General features: G+C 44.9%; 1 long non-coding RNA gene across 1 annotated transcript; it reads right to left on the bottom strand.

The window, feature by feature from the left end:
- Window positions 1-3444: 3444 nt before the first annotated feature.
- Window positions 3445-17728, bottom strand: LOC135494767 (uncharacterized). The gene is made up of 3 exons (XR_010448453.1): window positions 17653-17728; window positions 4456-4547; window positions 3445-4187 (listed from the first exon to the last, which is right to left on the bottom strand). It is a non-coding gene; the product is annotated as an uncharacterized LOC135494767 (long non-coding RNA).
- Window positions 17729-23310: the final 5582 nt, after the last annotated feature.

Here is a 23310-nt window from a genome sequence, read left to right as displayed (position 1 = left end):
TGGTCTTGAGTTGATCTATCTCTGAGGGCAAACAAGTCATCCTGTGTGCTTATCGAACGTCTAAATGTCTGCGGTGCTATGTGGTGGTGTCTAGCACAGGATGTCGCAGTTTCAGCATGACGTAATCCTACAGCATGCTCCAATTGGTATGTCTCGATAAGGTCAATCTTCTGATTGAGACTGTAGCTTTTCTGGTGCCTACGTGCACCCGGTACAGCTTGGTTAGCATCATCTACATCATCATCATCAGTAGTGGTATCAGGGTCAGGGCTGTCAACATCATCTCCATACTCCATTCCATACGTTAAGATCATCAGGGTGCCTGCTAGGCCTACCCACAAACTCCATCGGATTGCGTGCATCTTACCAGAAGAACGTGGTCAAAGCAAGATGGCAGAAAACAATTATGACATTTGACACGAAAGTTCCCTTTATTGGATTTTCCCCACAAGAAAACGATTCCATAATCGATTAGATAAAATAAATTCATTTAAAAGACTCTGGATCGGTCAACCATTTACATGGACTTGTAATAGACTTACGTAACTTCAATAATCATCACCCTGACTGCAGGGATTACTGGCCCTGGCCGCGACAAGGCGTTATTGAATTGACAACATTTACAAGGTTGTCTTCCTGTATCCATTGATCACTATAATTGGCTGTCATATTGAATGTTTGCAGCCCACCCGTAAAATATTACAGACTGCCATGTTTCTGGACTTAGTAATTTTCGAGCCATTTTCCTGGCGCTCGGTTAAGTGGGAGAAGACAGTATTTAAGAAAATGTGGTCTCACTGGTCAGTTTAGAACTTGTATTTTGACAGGGCCATATCAATGCGCCAGTGACGTTTTGATGGATATGGTGTACGGAAATCTTTTTTTCTCAGGCAATCGGTATTGGAATGTTTTTAAACTTTATTATGCTATTGGCAAAGGGTTCTTCTTGACACATATAAAATTTTGTGCGGATTGATTGTCCAAGGTGTACTTTTTTTACCAAAACTTATGCACAACAATGTACACGTAATGTACACAGTTTTTAATAGAGGGCTCTGGCCTTAGTTATTCTTACCAAGTCTAGCATTGTGCAAGAAGCATTTTGACCTAGACCTAATTTTCATGGTGAAGGAGGCCAACTCTACAATTTAAAAGCTTCACAAACGTTTTAGTCAATGTGACCGAAGAAACATTTACTCAATCACTGTGCTTTTCAAATGTACCTCTCATTGAGTACTTGTAACCCAATCACGGCTTACATTGGGTGAGGTCAAATATCAAAGAAAGCTGTGGCAAGCCAAGTTGTTAACAATAGTTCCATTAATCCCTGAATTTGACCTCCCACTGTGAGTTGAGTTAACCCTGAAGTTTACACTTTTAAACCCTTTTCCCTTTGGAATATGTTCCGCAAAACACATTAAAAACAGATTTGATTGAGAAAAAAAAATTCGAGACATCAAATATGACCCAGGCAAGCACCCCATTGGTCACCAAATTTATGTGTATTGTTTTCCCGTACAGTATAAAACAGAAAACATTTGGGCACCTTTGCGGTTTGACTGTAAACATATTGCGTAAACGGAGAGCGAAGTGTCCAATCCGATGTTGTCCGTTCGCATGTGTTTTGTGAACTATAGCAGACCGCAGAGTGTACGTTGTGACGCCTTTTCTATCGGTTACCGTAAGCTGGTCAGATGGTTCAACTGGTGTTAGCAACTTTCCAATGCCACTTCCTTGATTTCTTGAGACGATAAAGACAAGCACGTCTGGTGGACTGAGTATTTCAGTATGCTTGTACGTGCTGACATCATCCAGACACTGGTATTCAAATCCAGTGAGCCATTCTTCCTTTGGATATTCGTCAAGTATCTCTTGCAATTTGATGGTAGGTGCTGTAGTGACTGGCACCACAACCTCGGTATTTTCGATGATTTTTGGTCGCCCTTCAAACCCACAGGCATCACACCTTACCACTTGCTCTGTAACCATCACAAACCCTAGTGATTGCATCATGGCCCCAAAGCCTTGCAAAATGAACTCATGGGCATCATTTTGTGAGCCAAACCTGAGGCTGCCACCTGATTTCTCAGTCACCTTTTTGGCTCACCGTTAGGGGAGTCTATACGATAGCCCTGTGTCCGTCGTCGTCGTCGTCGTCGTCGTCGTCCGTATCCTGTGTGGCACGTTTCTTCACCGCTTGTGCTATGGACTTGAAACTTTGTACACATGACCCCCTAGGTCAGAGGTACTCTGACACTGAATTTCGGTCCGGTCTGGTTCATGACTTGGCCACCAGGGGGCTAAAACTTAAAACATAAAAAGTGTGATATGTCTCTTATGATCCGTTTTCAATAAAAATTTTATGGTAGGTACTCCTAGCAAGGATACATCACATATCATACGGGTTTTTGATTTGACCTACTTTTCAAGGTCACAGAGGTCAAATGGTGTAAATTGACCGTAAGGATGTACACGACGGCATGTTTCTAAACTGCAATGACTATTGATCCCAAATTTGGTACACATTTACCACTTAGTCAGGTGATCTCAGGGACCGAAGTTTGGTCCAATATGATTCACCACTTGACCACCAGGGGGCAAAATCCAAAAACTTAAAAATGTGATTATTCCTTAACTTCTTGCCCGATTGCCACCAGTTAGGGAGTTCAGTGAGAAATTTAAACTTGAGTATATAGAGAAATACAGTGTATTTCCAGAAAGAGCTGAGCAAAAGAAAGAAAACACTGCAAAAATTTTGAAAATCGGTTGATTATTTAGGATTCTACGGTCAATTTCACGTCACCGTTAATTGGCTTGAGACAAAGGCAGTCATTATCTCACTGTACATAATACAATACATAGCATTCTATCTCTAGGCATGTGATGGTAAGGTTTTTAGCCAAAAAACACTGTTTAAACATGTTTAAAATGCTGTATTTTCTAAAAGCCTTGACAGATTACCACCAAATTTGGGACACAACCTCAGAATGACCTACCGAACAAAAAACCACATTTGAAATAGTTCTGCTAGATTCAATATGGCCGACAAAATCCAAGATGGCCGACACAACATGTTGGTTCACAATTAGCACTATGTAACCATGTCAACAAGGGAAGCATATCTGACAAACTAAAGTGCAATTTCAGTTTTTTGTATCAATTCTGTGTTTCAAAAGTTTCAAGTATACAAAATGACTGACAAAATCAAAGATGGCCGCCAAAATCCAAGATGGCTGCCATTGCTCCTTTCAAGGCACGTAAGTATCAATTTGTACCATACCATGATCATACTTTTAACAATTATGAGTATTTGTTGGAAGTAATAAGCAATGTTCATGGCATTATGTCACATGCAGGTGGCCATATTGGATTTTGGCAGCCATATTGGATTTTGGCGGCCATCTTGATTTCAGACGAGCAGTGTCGAAATGAGATTTTACATTAACCGTGGCATGTATGGTATCAAAATGAAGGTCTCACTTTGTTTATAAAGAATCTACAGCTTTTAAAGGTATTCAAGATGGCTGACAGAGTCCAAGACTATGGCAAGACATTTGTGGTCACATTATATTTTGTCAGCCGCCTTGATTGTGGGCAAGCACTGTTAAAATCAGATTTTACACCAACCACTGCATGTATGGTATCAAAATAAAGACCACATATTCTGGAAAAATAGCAGTGTTTTTAATACCTACTCTCTAAAATGCAAGACTCCCCAGAAGTTTTCACAGAAGCTAATTTCCATTTAGAGTGAATAACACCAGCCATTAGCATAGTCAGGTACAGTATATGACTTGTTACTTTCAAAAAAGATCCCACACTTATGACCATGACCATGACTGTGTGTCTGAGTGATTTGAAACTTTTCATTTCAAAAGTGGTGAATTGTCAATATAAGACGTCGTCAATATTATTATTAGACATTGTGCTCGGTACATTAAACATGCATGGTCACTTAAACCCATCCCATCTTATTTCTAAAGGTGTCATAAATCTCTTGGCGTGAAATGGCAGTACAGTCCTCAAGAAGATAAAACCTCAGACTCGAATCCCTGGGTCTGATGTCGTGTGTCTTGTAATTACAGATGGAAGGCTGTCTTTGAATGAAAGATATGCTGATTCTTCAATTGTCTCTATCAGCAATGAGAAGAAGGCATTGTCCGGCACGAGACCAGCCAGAGATGAACCTGTAAAGAAACAAATCAACTGTGAGATTGACATTGAGAACAAAAAACATCTTATCTTGTGGAAAGTATTAGACCTACTATAGTATTTTTCCTGTATTCCTTATTTACATTAAAGTGAGAAATAAATTTTTGAACAAATCTGTTTTCTGACTTTTCATTTCTTATACATGTACATGTAATATTCATTTATTTTCTAGCTCTCTGAACATGAGACGCGCAAGTTTCACCAATACATAATTCACACGCCTACTCAGTCATGTCTGCATACCTTCGACGGGCTTCTAGTGTGCCAAATCTTCAATAACCTGCAACTGCCATCCAGACAATGCAAGAAGCTCATCTTTGGTTACCATGTCTCAACTGAAAAAAAGAAGACTACCTGTAGTATCAAGCTCATTTCATAACAAATTTTTTTTCAACCCCTGCAGTACCACATAACAGAGGGGGGAAAACCAATTAATGGCACGAAAAAGGCACTCATGCGCATGCGCGAACCGTAGAAAATGAAGATGCAATTCCATTACTGTGTGCCGTGTACACTGCTATTTACATATTCGCACTCACTCCCCACTACACATTCACCGTCCGTGTGCCGTTTCTCCGATCACATTGCACACATATCATGATGTTTTGATCGCTAAAACTACTCCAAATGTTGATGCAGGTATTTTGTGTGTTCAATCTTGGGGGAAACGGCAGTTAGAACGATCGTTCTGCCCGCTCGCTTCAACTTCACCAACCGTCCGCCATTGTAGTGCCGGCCACTTTTAGCGAGAGGCCGGACGGGGTGACCCACGGGCTGATTCAGGTGTGCACTACCACGAATATTCAGGTGCGAGCATGATACGGTGCATTATGCATGAAATGTGCACGAAACCGGACAAGATACGGGATAAACTTACTCTGTTGACTTCTGTTGTTTTTCTGCCCCGAGACTGGGCCTGCGAGGGCTTTTATGCGGTCCGGGAGTGACGTCACTGGGTCCTCCACCTGCTGACGTCACGGGATACCGGCTGTTGGCGACGCGCTCGATACCCCTCCGCACCACATTCCTCCCCCTTAGGTCGTCTCGGGATTCGGGAAGATGAGGGTGGTCACCGTCTTCTGGGAGCTGCATGATCTTGTCGATGTACTGTACAATGTAATTCCCTGCACGAGCCTCCTCAGCCTTTTTATATCCGAAGAGACACGCCGGCTTTTTTACCAAAAAAAAAACTTAACCCCACTCGGGCCTATAATATGTATGAAAAAACTAGACTTTATAGTATATTATACAAAATTTGGACTATGAATGCCCAGAAGGACCCCTCAGCTCACAAAGTCCGAGGAGCGTGCTACGATGGGACACTCAGTTCCAAGGGCACTTTAGATCATGATTATAATAACTATATACACGGAGGGAAGTAGGAATGTCCTTAAGGACCCCTCAGCTCACAAAGTCCGAGGAGCATGCTAAAGTAGGACACCCCGTTCCAAAGACAAGTTAATAGATACATAAAGGAAACTGGAATGTCCTTAAGGACCCCTCAGCTCACAAAGTCCGAGGAGCATACTAAATTAGGACACCCCGTTACCAAGACAACTTAATTTTAGTACAAAAAACTAGGGCCTCCTCAGCCTTTGATTGTCCGAAGGGGCCAAACCCGTATAAGTAAACCGAGTGTAAAACCCTCCCCAGGAATGAACCGGAATAAATTTAAAAAATGACAACACTGGTCGTTCCTCGGAAAGAGAAATACCGGACGACGGGACAGGCCAGACCTACCTGGAAAATTGCACAAAGCCTGGCCTGCTCGCTCGAAAATGCAGGTCTACAACGAATAGAACCGTAGAGCCGCCTCGCTGGTGGCTTCAGCGACGGTCCTCCTAGACTCGCCCACAATCCCGGCCAGATACTCTACCACTTCGGTAATTTTGCCAGGGCTAGGAAGGAGGTAGGGGGAATCCGTCTCCACCACCAGTGAAGCCAGTTCCAAACGCGATTAAACGAGTTCGCCGCACCCCCGGCAAATTTCGAACGATGGTCACGCCAAAGACAGTCGCAGGAAAAGCGGACAGCCATTGAAGGGCAACCTCCCAACCCCCGGTAAAGCAGTGGAGATAGATGCGGTGGGAGGAGGGGAGGACAGTCTTCAGATAGTCCAGGCAGTCGAGGCCGGCGGAGTCCGGGGACAACTTGTTACCCCTACAGTGTAAAACAAGGGGAAGGCCCCGGTCCTTAGCCACCCCCACACAAACCCGGAAAACCCTGAACTGTGCCTCCCGAACCTGAGGCGTTGGATTACTAACGTAATCCAACCCCACCTCACCGATGGCCACCACCCTCGGTCCAAGAAGCGCCACCTCTGCCTGCAATCTGGTACCAAAATTTGTCGCGCAAATATTATGGGCGATCCTGGGATGGAGTCCCACAGCAAAAGAGACCCTGCCATCCGAGACCCCAGGACCACCCGCGCGAGGCCAGGAGGAGGGGAAACAATAGCTAGCGACCGCCCCGGTAACCAGGGGATCGATAGCCATCCCCACCCCACCAGGTAGACGGTCCAGATGGAAATGCGCATCGAAGAGCGGCGGGGCGAGTCTTGGCGCTATTAAAGGAGGTAGATAGAACGAGGCCCGAAGGGCCTCCGGGAACAGCGACAAGACCCGACACGCCGTCCTCCAATGCCATAAGTGCGCTAGACTGAATCCGACGGAGAGGTCCCAGGTTGGGGGGAGCCACTCCGCCAGACGCAGTTCCCGAACGAATAAAATCTCGTGGTCCGACCAGATGGTGTCAGACGGACCCGGACATACCCCGCGTTCGTACAAATAGGGGACAAGCTCACGCAAGTCCCCCTCACACGCAAAATTAGAAATTTTATGAAGAAATCCAAAATACTGATTAGCTCTATCGGCTATCAAAATCTTGATGTTAAAAAAAGGGGGGAGATGAGCCTCCAGGACATGGCGCTTGACATGTCCAGCCTTGGCTGGACAAACCGGACACTGAACCTTAGTTGGTGACATAATTGCCTGTAACGAAAGAAACCTTTTTACCAATAGGGTCGGATGGTGAATCGAATATATTTGAGAACAGAAAATAACTAGAACGAAAATGGGGTTCCCGTCTTAATTTAACCAGAATTAGAACCCAAACGGAAAACTGAACTCAACTAAAAAAATGAGAACGAAATGAAGGTTGCTTATCTGCAACTGTAATTCACCACTCAACCCCATTGAGACGGTAATGCGGTAACCAGAAACAAGGAAATAATGACCGATTTTATGAAGTGTAAACACACTGATGACGCAATGTGGTATTGAACCATCCTGATAAAGAACGGTTTAGCTTTAATGCAGAAATGGCTTGATTTAGATTTTTAGTGGACTTTGGTTTTACACAAAAAAAATTATTTTACGAAGCCGGTCAAACCAGCTGAATCATGCCTGATCCAGTTAACATGGAAATTGCAAACAAACCTATTTTGTTACCGCAAGGAAATCGTGCTTAGTCCGAGATTCATCTCAGCTCGGCACGGACAAGATTGCAAAGCAGGAACTTGCTACAAAACTGTAAATTTAAAATTTGACAACACTGAATCGATGTTGAAACAAATGAGGTATCAACGATCGACAAAAGGAACAGATCACCAATTTGAATTTCAGACAGGATAAAAAATATAAAATCCCCCATAGAACAAGACAAACGAACAGAGTACTAACACGGAGTAACCGATTGGGGAAAAGACGGACTACGAGAAATTCAACTTCGGCAATTTGATTCCGGCAGAATTCAACAATCAGTCTCAAGAAGCTTGAAATAGTGGAAATCGATACGCCGATAGACGAGAATTGGACGTATCGTAAGATAGTGTTTGAACACAGAAAGGTAAAGGGAAAAAATAACCCAAGCCCGCAACTATGGAATGCCTAGTTTCATGTAATCTAGAGAATATAATCTCCCAAATAAGCCGGCAACCGCCGCCTTCTCCCACCGCGTCCATCAGACAGTCTCCAGGGTGGTTCGTCAGTTTCGTCGTACCCATCACGTACCCCCCAGAGTGGTAACCCTGGAATCGGGGGCATATCCTGAGAGAAACTGATTTCAGGGAGACTAACTGACGGGGAGGAAGACAGACTGTGGTCCAACTCGGCTTCATGGTGAGAAGTTGTCTCCTCCAACCGGGAAGCCCCGCCCAGCTCTACAGATCGTCCGGGCAGCGCATCATCGGACGGAGGAGAAACTGAGAGTAATGAAGGAGAAATATTCTCTAATGAACCCTGGGCAACATCCGCAAACTCCAATTCATCCAGAGCACAAAAGGGAAACACCCCAGTTTCCATGTCAGGGGAATCTGTACATGGAGCAATCACTGAATCGTCCGGACCAAGGAGATGATGACGCTTTCTCCGAAGCCAGAACGGCAAGATCCGATCTCGACAGAGCTTAAGCCGATCATGATGAACGACTTGGTTCTTACTCTGCCCGTCGATGAGATATAAAACCGGCGAGATTGCCTTCTCAACCAGAAACGGACCAAGCCAAGGCGGTCTAAGTTTGGAGCTTTGCCCAACCTTGGACGCAGTGTCAGACTTGTACACGATATCCCCGGCCTGATACCTCTTTTCCCGGAGTTGTACATCATAGTCCTTTTTTCTACGGTGCTCGGCTACACCCAAGTGCTGCCGAGCGATATGATGTACAAACTCAAGTTTCTCCCGCAGCTTCAGTACGTATTCGCCGGCCGATGCTGCGGGAGGTTGTTTTAGGAATGGGCGGAGGACCAGGTCGGAGGGCATGTGAACCTCTCTTCCCAACATAAGCATGTTGGGGGTGAAACCAGTGCTCCGATTCGGCATAGAGCGGATAACACCAGCGAGAAGGGGTAAATCATTATCCCAATCCCGCTGGTCCTCTCCCAGGAAACAACGAATTAATTGAAGAAGAGTGCGATTATATCGCTCAACCTGACCATTAGACGAAGGATGATAAGGCGTAGTGCGGGTTTTTGCTATCTGAAGGAGACGACAGACAGCTCCGAATAACTTTGAAACAAAGTTACGGCCCTGATCTGTGTGTATCTCGAACGGACAACCCATGCGTGCGACAAACTCATAGACGAACGTCCGAGCAATTTGCTCAGCTCCTTGAGTGGGGAGTGGAAAGCACTCAATCCAACGGGTAAACTGATCTATAATCATGAGAATGTAAAGATTGTCATTAGAACTCGGAATAAACGGACCTAGGATATCCAGATGGACCCTTTCCATCGGAACAGAAGCCGTAAATGGCACAAGAGCGCCTTTCATTTTACGGCAGGGTTTCTTATTGATACTGCATATGGAACACGAGGCCACATATGCATAACAATCTTGACCCATACCTCGCCAATAAAATGATTGTCTGAGACGAGAAAGAGTATTTTTGTACCCCAGATGGCCGGATGTGATGTTATCGTGAACTATACCAAAGACACGTTCTTTGAGAGATGAGGGAACCATAAGAAGCAAACGGGAATTAACAACATCATCCCACTGATACCAAAGGAGGCCATTCTCCAATACCAGTTGAGTATGACATAACCAAAGATGCCTAACCACAGGCCCACATGACTGTAGCATGAACTTGGACGGCACAACACCTTCCTTAAGCCAACCAATGATTTTTCCCAAATCTGGGTCTTGAGTCTGAGACGCCTCTAGTTCATCACGTGTGAAACTATCCGTCCAATTCACAGGAGATTAATATTTTGAAAGATCGGGAACATCTGAACAACCAGAATTGTCCGCCGGGGAAGAAGGGGACCGGGGGCACACCGGCTCTATCAGATCCTGCTCCCCCTCCAGCTCAGATACGTCCGGGGGGGAAACAGGGTCACAAACAGAACCACCCCCGACCGTCCCAGGCCCGTCGCACAACTCAACCAATGAATCTGAATGATCCAGCTCTTCAAACAAACAAGGCAGTACGTCTACACGACCAGTACCCGAAGTGACAATGTCCGGAATAAAATCCAGCTCCTCACCATCCCAAATCAACTCTGAGTCCAAATCTTGATCTTGTAAGACACTAAGAAAAGGATTACACATGGGGTTCAACATAGGGTCCTCAGGAGAGTCGTCTGAGGAATTTAATGAAACCATCCCAATTCCCAAAGGCAAAACATCATCCACCTCCTCCTCGAAGCGTGCCCACTGATTGTGCGCCCTGGTACAGTAAGCACAACCACCACAAGGAAGACTGTCTAAGGAGATACCCGCCCTATAACAATCACAAGCGGGGAGCAAATCAGGGAGTCGAGACAGAGCGTCAGCGTCGGCATGTAATTTACCCGGACGATGAATAATTTGGAGATCATAGCAGCTTAGCTCTTCCAACCAACGAGCCAACTGGCCCTCAATATGCTTAAATCGCATAAGCCAAGCCAAACTGCCATGATCTGTTCTGGCCGTGAATTTCTTCCCGAGAAGGAAGTGCCGGAATTTCCGGGTAAATCTTACCAACGCCAACAACTCCTTACGGGTGGTACAGTAACGCCGTTGCTCCGGTGTCATGGTATAACTCCCATATGCAATGACTCTTTCCTCCCCATTCTGAACCTGTAGGAGTTCCCCTCCTATGGTGCGATCAGAAGCATCGCAATCTAGAATGAAGGGGTCAGAATCGTTGGGATAACTTAACACCGGAGCAGACGACAGGGCCTCCCGTAACCGTACGAAAGCGGACTGCTGCTCTGTTCCCCACTGAAATGGGACTGATTTACTGAGTAATTCGGTGAGTGAAACCACAATCTCCGAAAAATCCTTGATGTGAGATCTGTGGTAATTAGCGAAGCCGAGGAAAGATTGCAACTCTCGGAGACACCTAGGTGGGGCCCATGACTTTACTTTCTCGATGTTCTCGGGATTGACTGCAATCCCGCGCTCATCGAGAATGTGACCCAAAACCTTAGCCGCTAGTTGAAAGAGGTTGCATTTTCGAGGTTTCAACTTGAGTTTGTGTTCACGGAACCTGAGAAGTGACTTACGGAGGAGTACCAGGTGGTCTTCAAAAGTCAATTCTCCCATAATGACGTCATCCAAGTAACAAACCAGTTTGTCCCACAACAGATCAGAGAGAATATGCTCCATCGCACGTTGATACGTCGCGGGAGCATTGCAAAGTCCGAACCCCATTTTCCGGAATTGAAAGAGACCGTATTTGCTAGACGAAAATGCAGTTTTTTCTCGATCAATGGGGGCAATCTCAATTTGCCAATACGAGGAAGTAGCATCTAGGGTGCTGAAGTACTTGCACCCCCTCAGTGTGTGGTAACATTGTTCAATGTTTGGGACAGGGTATGCATCTTTTTTTGTAACAGAGTTCAGACCCCTCCAATCACAACACCAGCGGACCTTGCCGTCTTTTTTAGGATCAACACCGGGGCCGCAGACCAGGGAGATGAAGCAGGCTCAATGACAGTGGCCTTCAACATCAAAGTGCGATTCTGCCTCTCCTCATCATCAAAAGCAACAGGAGTTCGTCTAGTCGGGACCTTAATGGGCTCAGCATCACCAGTGTCTATATGGTGCTGCACCCCCGAAAAAGTTCCAATATCGAATTCGTCTTTTGAGAAGACATCTTGGAATTCATTCAGGAGGTCAGCAACTTTCACTGCTTGCTCGTCCGTAAGGTGTACTATGGAACGGAGATATAGATCCATTAAATACTCAGGAACAGGAGCCTTGCGATCCGGATCGGGAGGAAGAGACTCACAACTAGGAGAGAGATCAATGGGAGTTCTAAGTCCCGAAGACAACACATCAGACTTCTCATCCAAGTTCCCAACAACGTGGGAGGATGAGTCCATACGGATGTTGCGTACATTGGGTTCGGAAACCGGTGGAACATTGGGTACCAGCTTAATCGGAATTGGGATATCATTCAAGATTAGATTCTCAAGGTGAAGGTCAATAACAGCCTTTTGTGCCTTGAGAAAATCCAACCCCAACAGAATGGGATCTGATATCGGAGCAATGTACGCGTTTACCAAGAACACCTGATCACTAATCCTGAACTCCACCCCCTCCACATACGAAGCAATAATGTCACTATCCTTGGCTGCACCTTTAAGTTTTACGGATTCTTTAGAAATGAGAGCAACAGGGAGTGAACGCACGTAGTCTGTACTCAATACGGTAACCTGAGCAGCACTGTCTATTGTCGCTTCAGCCACCATTCCCTGTATTGAAGCCAGGACCACGGCACTCTCCCCCACTACGCCCACACCCCCAAAATCTACTTCCCGGATACAGCCAATGTCTCCAGTGTTGGTTGAGGAACCAAGTGACAATATAGGATTGAAAGGGCAGATGAGTGAGACTGAATTTGATGATGACACCACGCCTCCTCCCCCCTTCCCCAGCTCTAAATTGTCCGGAGAAGGATCAGGGGCTGGTGGTGACCCGAGGTCAAAATGAGAGATAACCGAAACGGGATTAGATGATGAAACCACACCTCCCCCCTCCCTCCCCAGCTCTAAATCGTCCGGAGAAGAATCAGGGGCGGGTGACAATCATCTCTTACCAGGATCAAAGGATTGGAACGGCACAGATTGACAAAGACCCGAAAGGTCATTGTCACAACCTCTAACAGAACGGGGCATCCCGTCATATGAATATGAATATGAATATGAATATTTATTCGACCAACAAAATTTACAAGGTGCATTAATGAAATACATGATATTGATTGTGGTCGGGAGCAGAACAAGACCAGATTGGCCGCTTAATGCCTGCTCCCTTATGAATTACATGTAGTACAATGTTAATTATTATATACAGGATTTACAATTTAATTTACAAGACAGTTCTATTTTACAGTGAAGGAGTGAGTAATAACAGTTATAAGACGAAAAAAGTTTAACGAATGTCGCAAACATAGCAGTTGCGAATTTGGCACTTTTTATTATAGGAACCCAAAATTTCATTTTTGTAGTATGTTGAAAAGGATTTTAAGCTAAAATTTGAGTGGAGTTTGCTTAGAGTTTGTTTTGAGAGAGAATTATATAATTTAGTTAAACTGTATCGTGGTGTCATTTTGGCATATTCGTGTCTTACATTTGGTATTTTAAATTTATCATTAATTCTTGTGGGATAGTTATGAACATCACTGTTAAATGAGAAAAAATTGTGCATGAAGTACACTGGTAAATCCTTTTTTAAAAATCTATAGAGAAATTTTATTTCAATTAATTTGTGTAAGTCCGGTAGTTTGAGTAGTTTCAGCTTTATGAATAAAGGGTCAGTGTGACTAATAGGATGACTGAGAGTAATGGCACGAATAGCTTTCTTTTGTAATTTTAAAATTTCGTTGTGATCATAGCCCCAAGATAATATTTGATAGTTGAGATGAGCAGAGATAAGAGAGTGGTAAATCGTTATTAGAATTTTCTGTGGAATAAAATGTTTTAAGTAATTGATAATGCCGGTTGCCCTTGATATTTTTTTTGAAATATGATTTATATGTGAAGTCCAAGTAAGATCCTTATTTATAAGTAATCCAAGGAAGTTAAACGATTCAACACATTCGAGTTTCGTGCCTTCAATTTGTAAATCTAGGATGCCATTAAAAATTTTGTGTGTTCGTTCAAAGATCATAAATTCAGTTTTTGAGATATTTAAAGATAATTTATTTGCTTTTAACCAGTTTGCTATGTTTAATAGCTCGGTGTTTAATATGTGGTTTACCTTGGTAGAGAAAGAATGTAATTCGCTAAGTGAAGTTGTATCGTCCGCAAACATTATAAAATTGAAGAATTTACTTGCTTTGTTTAGATCATTGATGTAAATGGTAAAAAGTAGTCAGCAAGGGGAAGCACTTCACCACCTCCAACACGAGACATCCCCCGAGAGTCCTCCGAGGGGACAATGTCACAACCTTCAACAGGCCGAGACACAACCCGACAGACACTATCATGGGACATCCCGGATATATTTGGAGGGACAAAGTCACAACCGACTGGCAAACTGGACTCTACAGGAGACGGATTACTTGGGACAGCCACGCCACAACCTTCAGAGTAAATGTAACTATCTGGAGCTACAATGTCACCACTCCACTTCGCTTGGGACGACCTCCGAGACATAACAAAATCGTAATCCCCAAAGTCGCTGTAGTCCAAACCACCAGGTGGTAGGCCAGGGGCTGGTGTCCCAGCAAGACAAAGCTCTTCTGCTAACTCACTAGTCCACTCAGTCTCCGGCGCAACGTCGGGTAGTTCGTCATACACGACCTGAAACGGTGACGACTTGCACACATAACCTGACTGACTTTCCAACAAGTTGCGACCGAGACTATATTCACTTACAGATCCAGATGAAGGAACCTGAACCATACGACTGTCCGAGTCCCACGGATGAGACTCAGCTAATTGCCGTATGGTGGGAGAAACATGACTCAAAGTTGGCCTTACGATGGTAGGGACTGAATGTTGGCCATACATTTCAGTCCCTAAGCATTTGGGGACGGTGACGGAGACAATTTAAGACAGTTCTCCTTGATGTGCCCCTTTTCTTTACAGAAGTAACATGACACATCCGGGCAGACTCTGAAGAAGTGATCCATTGAACCGCAATTTGAACAGCCCCGCCGTGGACTGGAGGATCGGGAACGGGAGCGCTGCCGACCGTCAAGCGAACGGAGTGCCCTGTCCACCTTCTCACCCGTCGAGGACACAGTGTTTTTTATAGTAGAGACATCCTCTCGTGTCGCCTCGACGGTTGAGCGGAGGACAGAGACATCGGTCTCCAGAACTCCAACACGTCCCTCCAGACCACCAGCAGAGACAGCACGTATGCTTGGACCATCACTTACAGGAAGAGTAGTACGACTATAAAATTTTGACTGTTTTGTACGGCCCCAAATAGCTTTTTGATTATCCAGATTTGACTGGACTAATCTGAGGGCGTGATCAATGTTCAGAGGACATTTGTCCATAGCAAAAATGACGGCATTCTTTTCCCGGCAGCCTCGGAAGAAGGCCTCCACCGCCAACTCATCAATAATCGCGGGCTCCGCAGAGGAAAAACCACGGGACGAAAGACGTTGCGCGCGCTCCGCGAACTCCGCCAACGATTCGTTTTCATATTGTTCAAGCTCAGCCAGACGACGGTGATACGAAACCGGAGGCTCGGTCCTCCCGAAACGGGAACGTAGTTTCATATAAATTTGATTGTAATCGTTCTGGTAATAATGAGGCAACTCCGCCACAAACTCGAGTGCCCTCCCCCGAAGAGCGTCAATGAGACGATCTAATTTCTCCACCTCCGACCAGCTATACTTGGTAGCCGCCCTCTGCATCTGTAAATCAAAGGTTGATCACTGGCCACCACCATCGGAAATAGGGAGCGGGGCTGGGGGTGGATTGTATGGACGGAAATGAGAATGACGTGAGTCGTCCCTGGAGTGATCCATCTGTTCCGGAATTGCATGATGTTGCAGCCCAGGATCTGAAAATGGGAAACGGGGGGCATCATGGAAGTAGAATCATATCGATGAACATCCTCTCGTCGTACCTCGGGTGACTGAAAATGGGCAGATAGATGTGGAGGAGCAGGAGTAAATGGACGTACTTGGACACCGGGTTGAGGTGGAACCACAGCTGTAAACGGAGAATATTGGGGATATTGGGAATATTGAGGATTATATTCCGGCTGTCTATTGTCCTGAAAATGATTTGGGAGACGTGGTGTCGCAGTCAAGCCTGGACAGGGACCTGCACTCAAATAGGGAGGAACCTGAAATGGTGGAAATGGGGCACGACTCAACACCTGTCCGTGCTGACCTGAAATGTAATTCGGGGGAGGTATTGGGTATCCAGTACTAGCACTTCTCTGGTGATATGTTCCTTGTTGAACATTTGGATTAGGACAAGGACGTTGTGGTACATGAGGTGGATAATACGTAGACAATGACGGGATCCCAACGTCCTCCAGTCGCCTCCCCAGCTCATTGCCGTCCGGAGATTGGACCGAAGAACGCAACATGGGATTACCATGATACTGTGACGTGGGTGGCCCACGTGACAGAATCGGTTCCAGACCGTCCGATAAATCGAATTCAGACCAGTCTCTTCGATCGTGCGATGGCGTACTTACAACTTGTGGTCGCGCATCAAAACCTGGCGGAGCTCGCGCAGTGGGCCTAAGAGAATAACTCCCATTAGGAGCTAATAGGCCTACAGTACGGCCTAATTCCTCGACATTGGCAGGAGGAGGGTTCCCCCAAGTGATATTCCGTCCCTTTGGACGAACACTCTGGTCCTTTGATGGAGAAGAGAAATCAATAATAGACAAGTTACGCCAAATGTCAAGAGTCCTATAGTTAAAGATGGACAACAAGTTGTCGTAGGAACGAAATATTTGACCCCGCGCACGCGCCTCTTTCAAAGATACCAACTCCGTCCGACTCGCCGGAGCGGCAGAAGGAAAGCAAAGCAAACGATCCAACTCCTCATCCGAGGACTTATTTATTGAAACCGGATTGTCATAATCTTCCGAAGCGGAAGCAAATCTAAACGCCATGACGAAAATGGTAATATAACAATATAATAATAAGAACTAGGCGGACGAATAGTAATATTACGAAATCAGAATAGAAATTCTAAGAACCGGGCCTAGGTATTCACTAGACGAGAGAGAAATAATTCAAAGGCCTAGACGGGCGTGGCACACAATAATAATTCACAATCTGACTAATGAAACTGATACGACTGAATATGCGGGTATACGTCGCCGGTGCTCGGTACAAAAATACAGTGCGGAATAAACCAACAAATTCAAAATGTGCAAGTGAAATATTAGTCGCAAACTTTTACAAAACTTCAGATACGAGAGATACTAATTGCCACACCCAAAATGTCTGAGCTAAATATATTTACTAAGGCAAAAATACATTCGCCCGAAGTTGTCAGCACAGTGTACTGACTTGCACCATCGCAAAACTACAGCCGCAGTGGGTTCTAACTAAGAAATCCTCGTCGCCAATTGTAGTGCCGGCCACTTTTAGCGAGAGGCCGGACGGGGTGACCCACGGGCTGATTCAGGTGTGCACTACCACGAATATTCAGGTGCGAGCATGATACGGTGCATTATGTATGAAATGTGCACGAAACCGGACAAGATACGGGATAAACTTACTCTGTTGACTTCTGTTGTTTTTCTGCCCCGAGACTGGGCCTGCGAGGGCTTTTATGCGGTCCGGGAGTGACGTCACTGGGTCCTCCACCTGCTGACGTCACGGGATACCGGCTGTTGGCGACGCACTCGATACCCCTCCGCACCACACCATTTTTAAATCGCGGAAGCGAGAAGCGCTTGTCATGCCAGATAAAATTGTCAAAATGTCTCGGTTCCTGGCCGCTATCATCAGTGAAATGGGTTTAAATAGATGGACAAGATATTAATCCTCATAGATGTTAAAGTGTAATAAAAAGTTACTCACGAAAACCCCGATAAAATCACGACGAATTCACTGTTTTGAGCGCCGTGAACAGCGGTATCGGCAACCTCGTTTCCAGTCTGGATGTCGGCATTATGCACGGTAAGTTTCCGGGTCGTTGCCATGTGATGTGTGTAAAATATGGTACCTAGGACAAGGTTGTTGTTTCTTGAAAAATTCCACTTGGATACCGGGAAAGACTAGGGAATTCCCAGCAAAATGAGCCATCATTTGCTGTGATAGCCAATCGGGCACCAGTTCATTTGAGGTCACGAATTTCCCGGTAATGTATTTTTGTCACTACCGGCAATTAAACGTGGATGGAAAACATGTTGTTATCATCTGTCAGAATTGAATAATTTTGTTTGTTAATCGCCAAGAAATGAATTTATGACACATGAAGGTGAGAGATATGATATATCTACGCTTTATTTCTTGAAGGTTAGATATTTTATGGTATTTTTCTGTGAAAATAAATGAACTGAAAATATGTGAATTTTCTGGAAAACCCTTGGCGTGACGCCATTTTGGGCCTCACTGAACTCCCTGGCACCAATTTGATATCATGGGTACATCTAACCACCATACAGTATATGTCACACAGGTTTTTAATTTGACCTTCTTGTCAAGGTCACAGAGGTCAAATGGCGTAAATTCGCCGTCAGGCCGTAACTATGGCACGTTTCTTAACTGCAATGACTATTGATCACAAATTAAGTACACATGTACCCCTTGGTCAGGTGATCTCAGGTACCGAAGTTTGGTGCGATCTGATTTGCCCCCAGGGAGGGGGCCAAATCCTAAATTCTTCAAAATGCCATTATTCCTAGTAATTACTTGCCCGATTGGCACCAATTTTATATCATAGGTACATCTAATTCTAACAACCATTCAGTGTGTCACCCGGGTCTTCTTTGATTTGACCTACTTTTCAAGGTCACAGAGGTCGAATGTACTGTAAATTGGCCATTTTGGGGAAATTGTAATTGCTTGGACCTACATCAAACCTAACACTACATGACACAATACCATGCTCTTTATCCATCTTTCCTCCACATGAGGTGAGCACAATGGCCCTGGCCATTTCATTTAGTGTGTTGTAAGGAACACTATGACATTTATTGCTGGTCATATAGTCAAGGAATTCCTGTAGTACCTCACCAATGTCATTGAACTGCTCTACTGGAAATCCGATCATTTTTCTCACTGCAGACGGAACAGCCAGTACCGCCTGAACTGTTGCATTGAACTAACAGTTATTATCGCGGTTAAACATCTGTTTGATTACAAGGCTTGAAAAGAAATCACTACCATGTCTAACCACTGGCTCTCGGATTGGTGTGGTCGCTGTCGTAGCCTTTGCCCTCGCTTTAAGGTTTCGACCTTGCTTCTTTTCTTCCGACATGTCAGAAAACTTGAAAGGCTTGGCACTTGTCTTTCCAACATCATTTTTATCCTTTGCCAGCGATTTAATTTTTGGACCTGGCTCCTTTTCTTGCGGCATTCGGATTTTAGGTATGTCAGAAAACTTAACGTTTGTCGTTCGGACATCCTCTTTCTTCTTTGTCGGTTTAGGTTTTACGACCGGGATCGATCTTGTTCGGGGCTGCTGGTACTTTCCTAATTTCTTGTCCTTCACCTGCGGTGGTTCCCTGCTCTTTTTATCCCACTGTTCCTCTACAGGTTTAGTTGTTTTGTCTTCCTTTTTGCCTGCTGCTCCCTTCAGATATGACTTTATCGTTAGCATGTGAAGCACTCTGGTACTTTCTTCCAATTTGGAAGAGAAGACATCAAGCCTGTTGTTTGCCCCGCCCCTTAGAATTGTGTTCTTCAGAATATTGAAGCGTCCTTCCTGCAGACTTGTCGTCATGCTAGCCTTCATTATATTCTGGTATTCTCCGCTATTCCCCTTTCCTGGAAAATGATATTTTTGGTATGGATAAGACACTCTATGTTGTGAAAGATCACTGACCATGAGTGCCGACCAGAGTGGGATTGTTGGTAAGAGGAGCCTTACCAATTCCTCAATGAACTTTGGGCTGTACCTGGCATTCTCCGGTTCGTCGACGACCTCATCTTCTCCGGCAATATCACACCCTTTTTGAACTGTGACCTTAGCCCACTCAGTATATCGAGTTCCTTCTGCCCTATTATGGAAGTCCTCTTCGCTATCATTAGTGTCTTCAAGCGATTCAACGAGAAATTCATCAACTGATCCGAACTCATCGGTTGAAGTATCCTTAGATTTCCGCCCCGCTTGTTTCTTTTCACTTCTTTTGATGCTGTTTATTCTTTTGCTCATTCTTTCGCCTGCCTCGCGGACGGTGGTTGTGAGGTGAGTTCCATGTGCGATGATAAACAAATCCAGCAAAGCTGCTTCAGCCTCATAAAGAAAACCGGCATTTAATATGGTGCTAAAGCAGTACATTCCATGTCTGCTGAGTAATATTTCTTGAATATACCTTTGACGTCCTTCATGACATGGCTGCAGCATGCGTGTGGAAGTGTTTTCTTCGTCAAATCATATTCTGTTGCCTGCCCCTTAACAATTCTCCATGATCTTTCAAGGAACCCTTTTAGGGTCTCTCCATTAAACTCCTGGAGGATAGCCAAGATGAACACCATAGCCCGGTCCATATTTATTTGACATGGGATTGCTGCTCGATTATAACCGTATATCTACGTTTCATGCCGACGGAACTCTGATATCCAGTATCGAATGAGGGGAAGAGATTGAACTGTGCTAAGCATTGAAAACAGAGGGATTGGCGGTGAGCCTGCCACTGGGTTCCGCATGCAAACCTCATAGAACAAATACTTCTTCCCTTTCTTGGGTTTCCCCGTTGCATCGATTACCGCTGCATCCCTCTGACTTAGATCGTGGAAAAGGCGGATCCCATCTTCCCGCCAGTAGAAGACAAATTATGGGTCTAACGCGATTAACTGAATGAAGCCAGGTATTTTTGCATTTTTGGCTCATCTGTGAGCCTTTACCATCACGCAGCGTCCGTCGTCGTCCGTCGTCGTCGTCCGTCGTCGTCGTCCGTCGTCGTCGTCCGTCGTCGTCCGTCGTCGTTAGACATGGGTGGCACGTTTTGTTACCGCTAAAGCCACTGAACTGAAACTTAGTACACATGTACCCCTTGGTGACCACTACTCAGAGACCAAAACGCGGTCTCATATGTTTCACGGTTTGGCCACCAGGGGGCCAAAGGTAAAAAATGAAGAAATGCGTTTTCTCCCTTATTACTGGTCCGAAATATTTGAAAAAAATATGGTAGGTACTTCTACTAATGGGACATCACATATCCTCCGAGTTTTTGATTTGACCTAATTTTCAAGGTAAGATAGGTCAAAGTTCGCCGACGGCACCGCTGTTAGTCAATGGTGGCACGTTTTGTAACCGCTGAGGCTATTGAACTCAAACTTGGTACATATATACCCTTGGGTGACCTTTACTCAGAGACTGAATCGTGGCGTCATACGATTTACGGTTTGGCCAATAGGGGGCCAAAGGTCAACAACTGATTACCACACCAAATTAGACCTTGTATTTACAAATGCACATCATGTGCACCATACAGGGATCATTGACAATTGCTGGTCTGACCATAAAATGATATATACAGCTTTACCAATGTCAGAATCACTGACTCCATAGCCTCCCCTTCGACACAGGTGAGCACATGGTCCCTGGACCATTTCATTATTATCAGCCGCCATTTTGGACTTCATCTTGAATAGACTCGTCGTTTCATCTCTGTCGAATGCAAGTTGCATGTTTGCCTCATGCGCTATTTGTCGGAAAACCTGACTAGTCTTTCCAATATCATCACAATTTCCATGCACCCCCAACAGGTCTGAACCCTTCTCAGTGATGCGCTTGAGATATTCATTGTGTTGCATCTCTCCAGATGCAAAAATTCTTTGGAGATCTCGTCGTTCTTGGCCACGGACTGGACGCGCATGCTGCTGACGCATTTTGTGACAAACTGTTCCCCTGTATATAACCCTCGCATTTAGGTTCCGATCGAGTTTAACGACTGCGTCGATTGAACATAGCTCCGTTTTAAAATGCGCACAATCGGGATGTGCGGTTAACGGATCCTGTTTTCCTCTGGTGTGTTTCCTCACCAACATGGTACAGTACGGGTTACTTTCCCTTATTCCCCTGACGATCGGTTTGTACCACATTCCTCTTTTAAGGTAGTTTTTAGATGCCCCTTCTTGCATAGTATCCCACTGTTCCTGTGTTATGCGAAAAGTGGCTCGCTGGGGGATTTCAGGTTCATAGTCAATGGCCTTTCCGATTGCAGCCTCTACTGTCTGATAACTAATTGGAATGTCATCTGCAATCTGTTCCAATCCCTCATCTCTGTCTCCTATAATAGCCTCCCGTCTATTTGCCCACAACTCTCTAGCAACTCCCTCAAGCCCACCTTTTCCTCCAGCAAAACCAAGATATCTCCTGCCCTCACCAACGTCTTCTTCTTGTAGACTTTTGTTGTCCTCTCTTGTTGCCCTGCCCTCCATGCGACCTTCTCCTATATATTCACCGTCCTTGCCTATGTCTACAGCACCTTTCATCTTAGACCCCGACTCACTTCCGTAACGTTCATCAATGTCTTTACCCTCATTGTCTAAGTGTTTGGAACATTTTTTCTCTGACCTCGATTTGCCACGGCATTGGTCTTCCATATCTTCATCCTCCTCACCGTCGCGTTCTGCTCCTGATCTCTCTGGATCTGCTTCGCGTTGGCTACTTTCTGCCTCCTGTTCATCTTCCTTACCAGCGTCCTGCTGTACAATTAGTCGGTCTCTCTTTGGAAGAATATCATCAGGAACAATCCAGTTGTTGGAGTACATGGTCGCGGTTCGAGATGGTTCCTTTCGAGATTGATTATCAAATGACGTTCCATTGTTGGTCTCAGTTGCTGGCACACCCTCACCACCGGCTTCGGACTTAGTTGAATAAGCGCCACCAAGGTCTGTTGGGGGATTTGCACTAGTCATTGGGGCATCTTCAACCACAGCTTTTTTCCTTAACATCAAATAAAGTGTACAGTCCGTCGTGTAAAATCAACGTGCTTTAAGATATTGGCCATAATTACAGGGGTTACCCTGAATGTCCACGAAGTGAGTCGGTATGTTTCCTTCCCTATCGCCCAGACTTAAATCCATATCTGCAAGTGATCCGAATTTTGATTTTCCACCCTCAAAAAACAACACCTTCGCTTCATCGATGATATCCTCCACACATTAAAATCTAGCGTATGTTGTGGAATTTTTCTCACCTTGCCCCCATCAGATGCAAATACCTGCTTATAGCCAGTGGGCTTGTGATGTTTCCAGCCAACTCTGATAATGGTATTCTTTGTCCTTGTCATCCTTGCCTCGACTGACACATCACTGCCTTTCTGCAATAATAAGAAAAGAAAAATAAATATCCCCTGCAACACTGTGTAAATTTTGCTGCCTGCATTCAATCCTGGCGAAAAACTTACGACAGCGTATTCTCGGTGTTCAGCCGGAGTCGCGCTTGGTTCTATTCAGCTCATAACTAATTCTTTTCTTTTAAACATTATTTCGTATAATACCAGTACACCTTAGTGACTGAAATACTTTATTACATTTTCATTAAAATAATTACAACTTATCCAC

Source organism: Lineus longissimus, chromosome 10, assembly GCF_910592395.1.
Source record: "Lineus longissimus chromosome 10, tnLinLong1.2, whole genome shotgun sequence".
Lineage (NCBI taxonomy): Eukaryota > Metazoa > Nemertea > Pilidiophora > Heteronemertea > Lineidae > Lineus > Lineus longissimus.
This window is presented reverse-complemented; position numbering and strand designations above follow the sequence as displayed.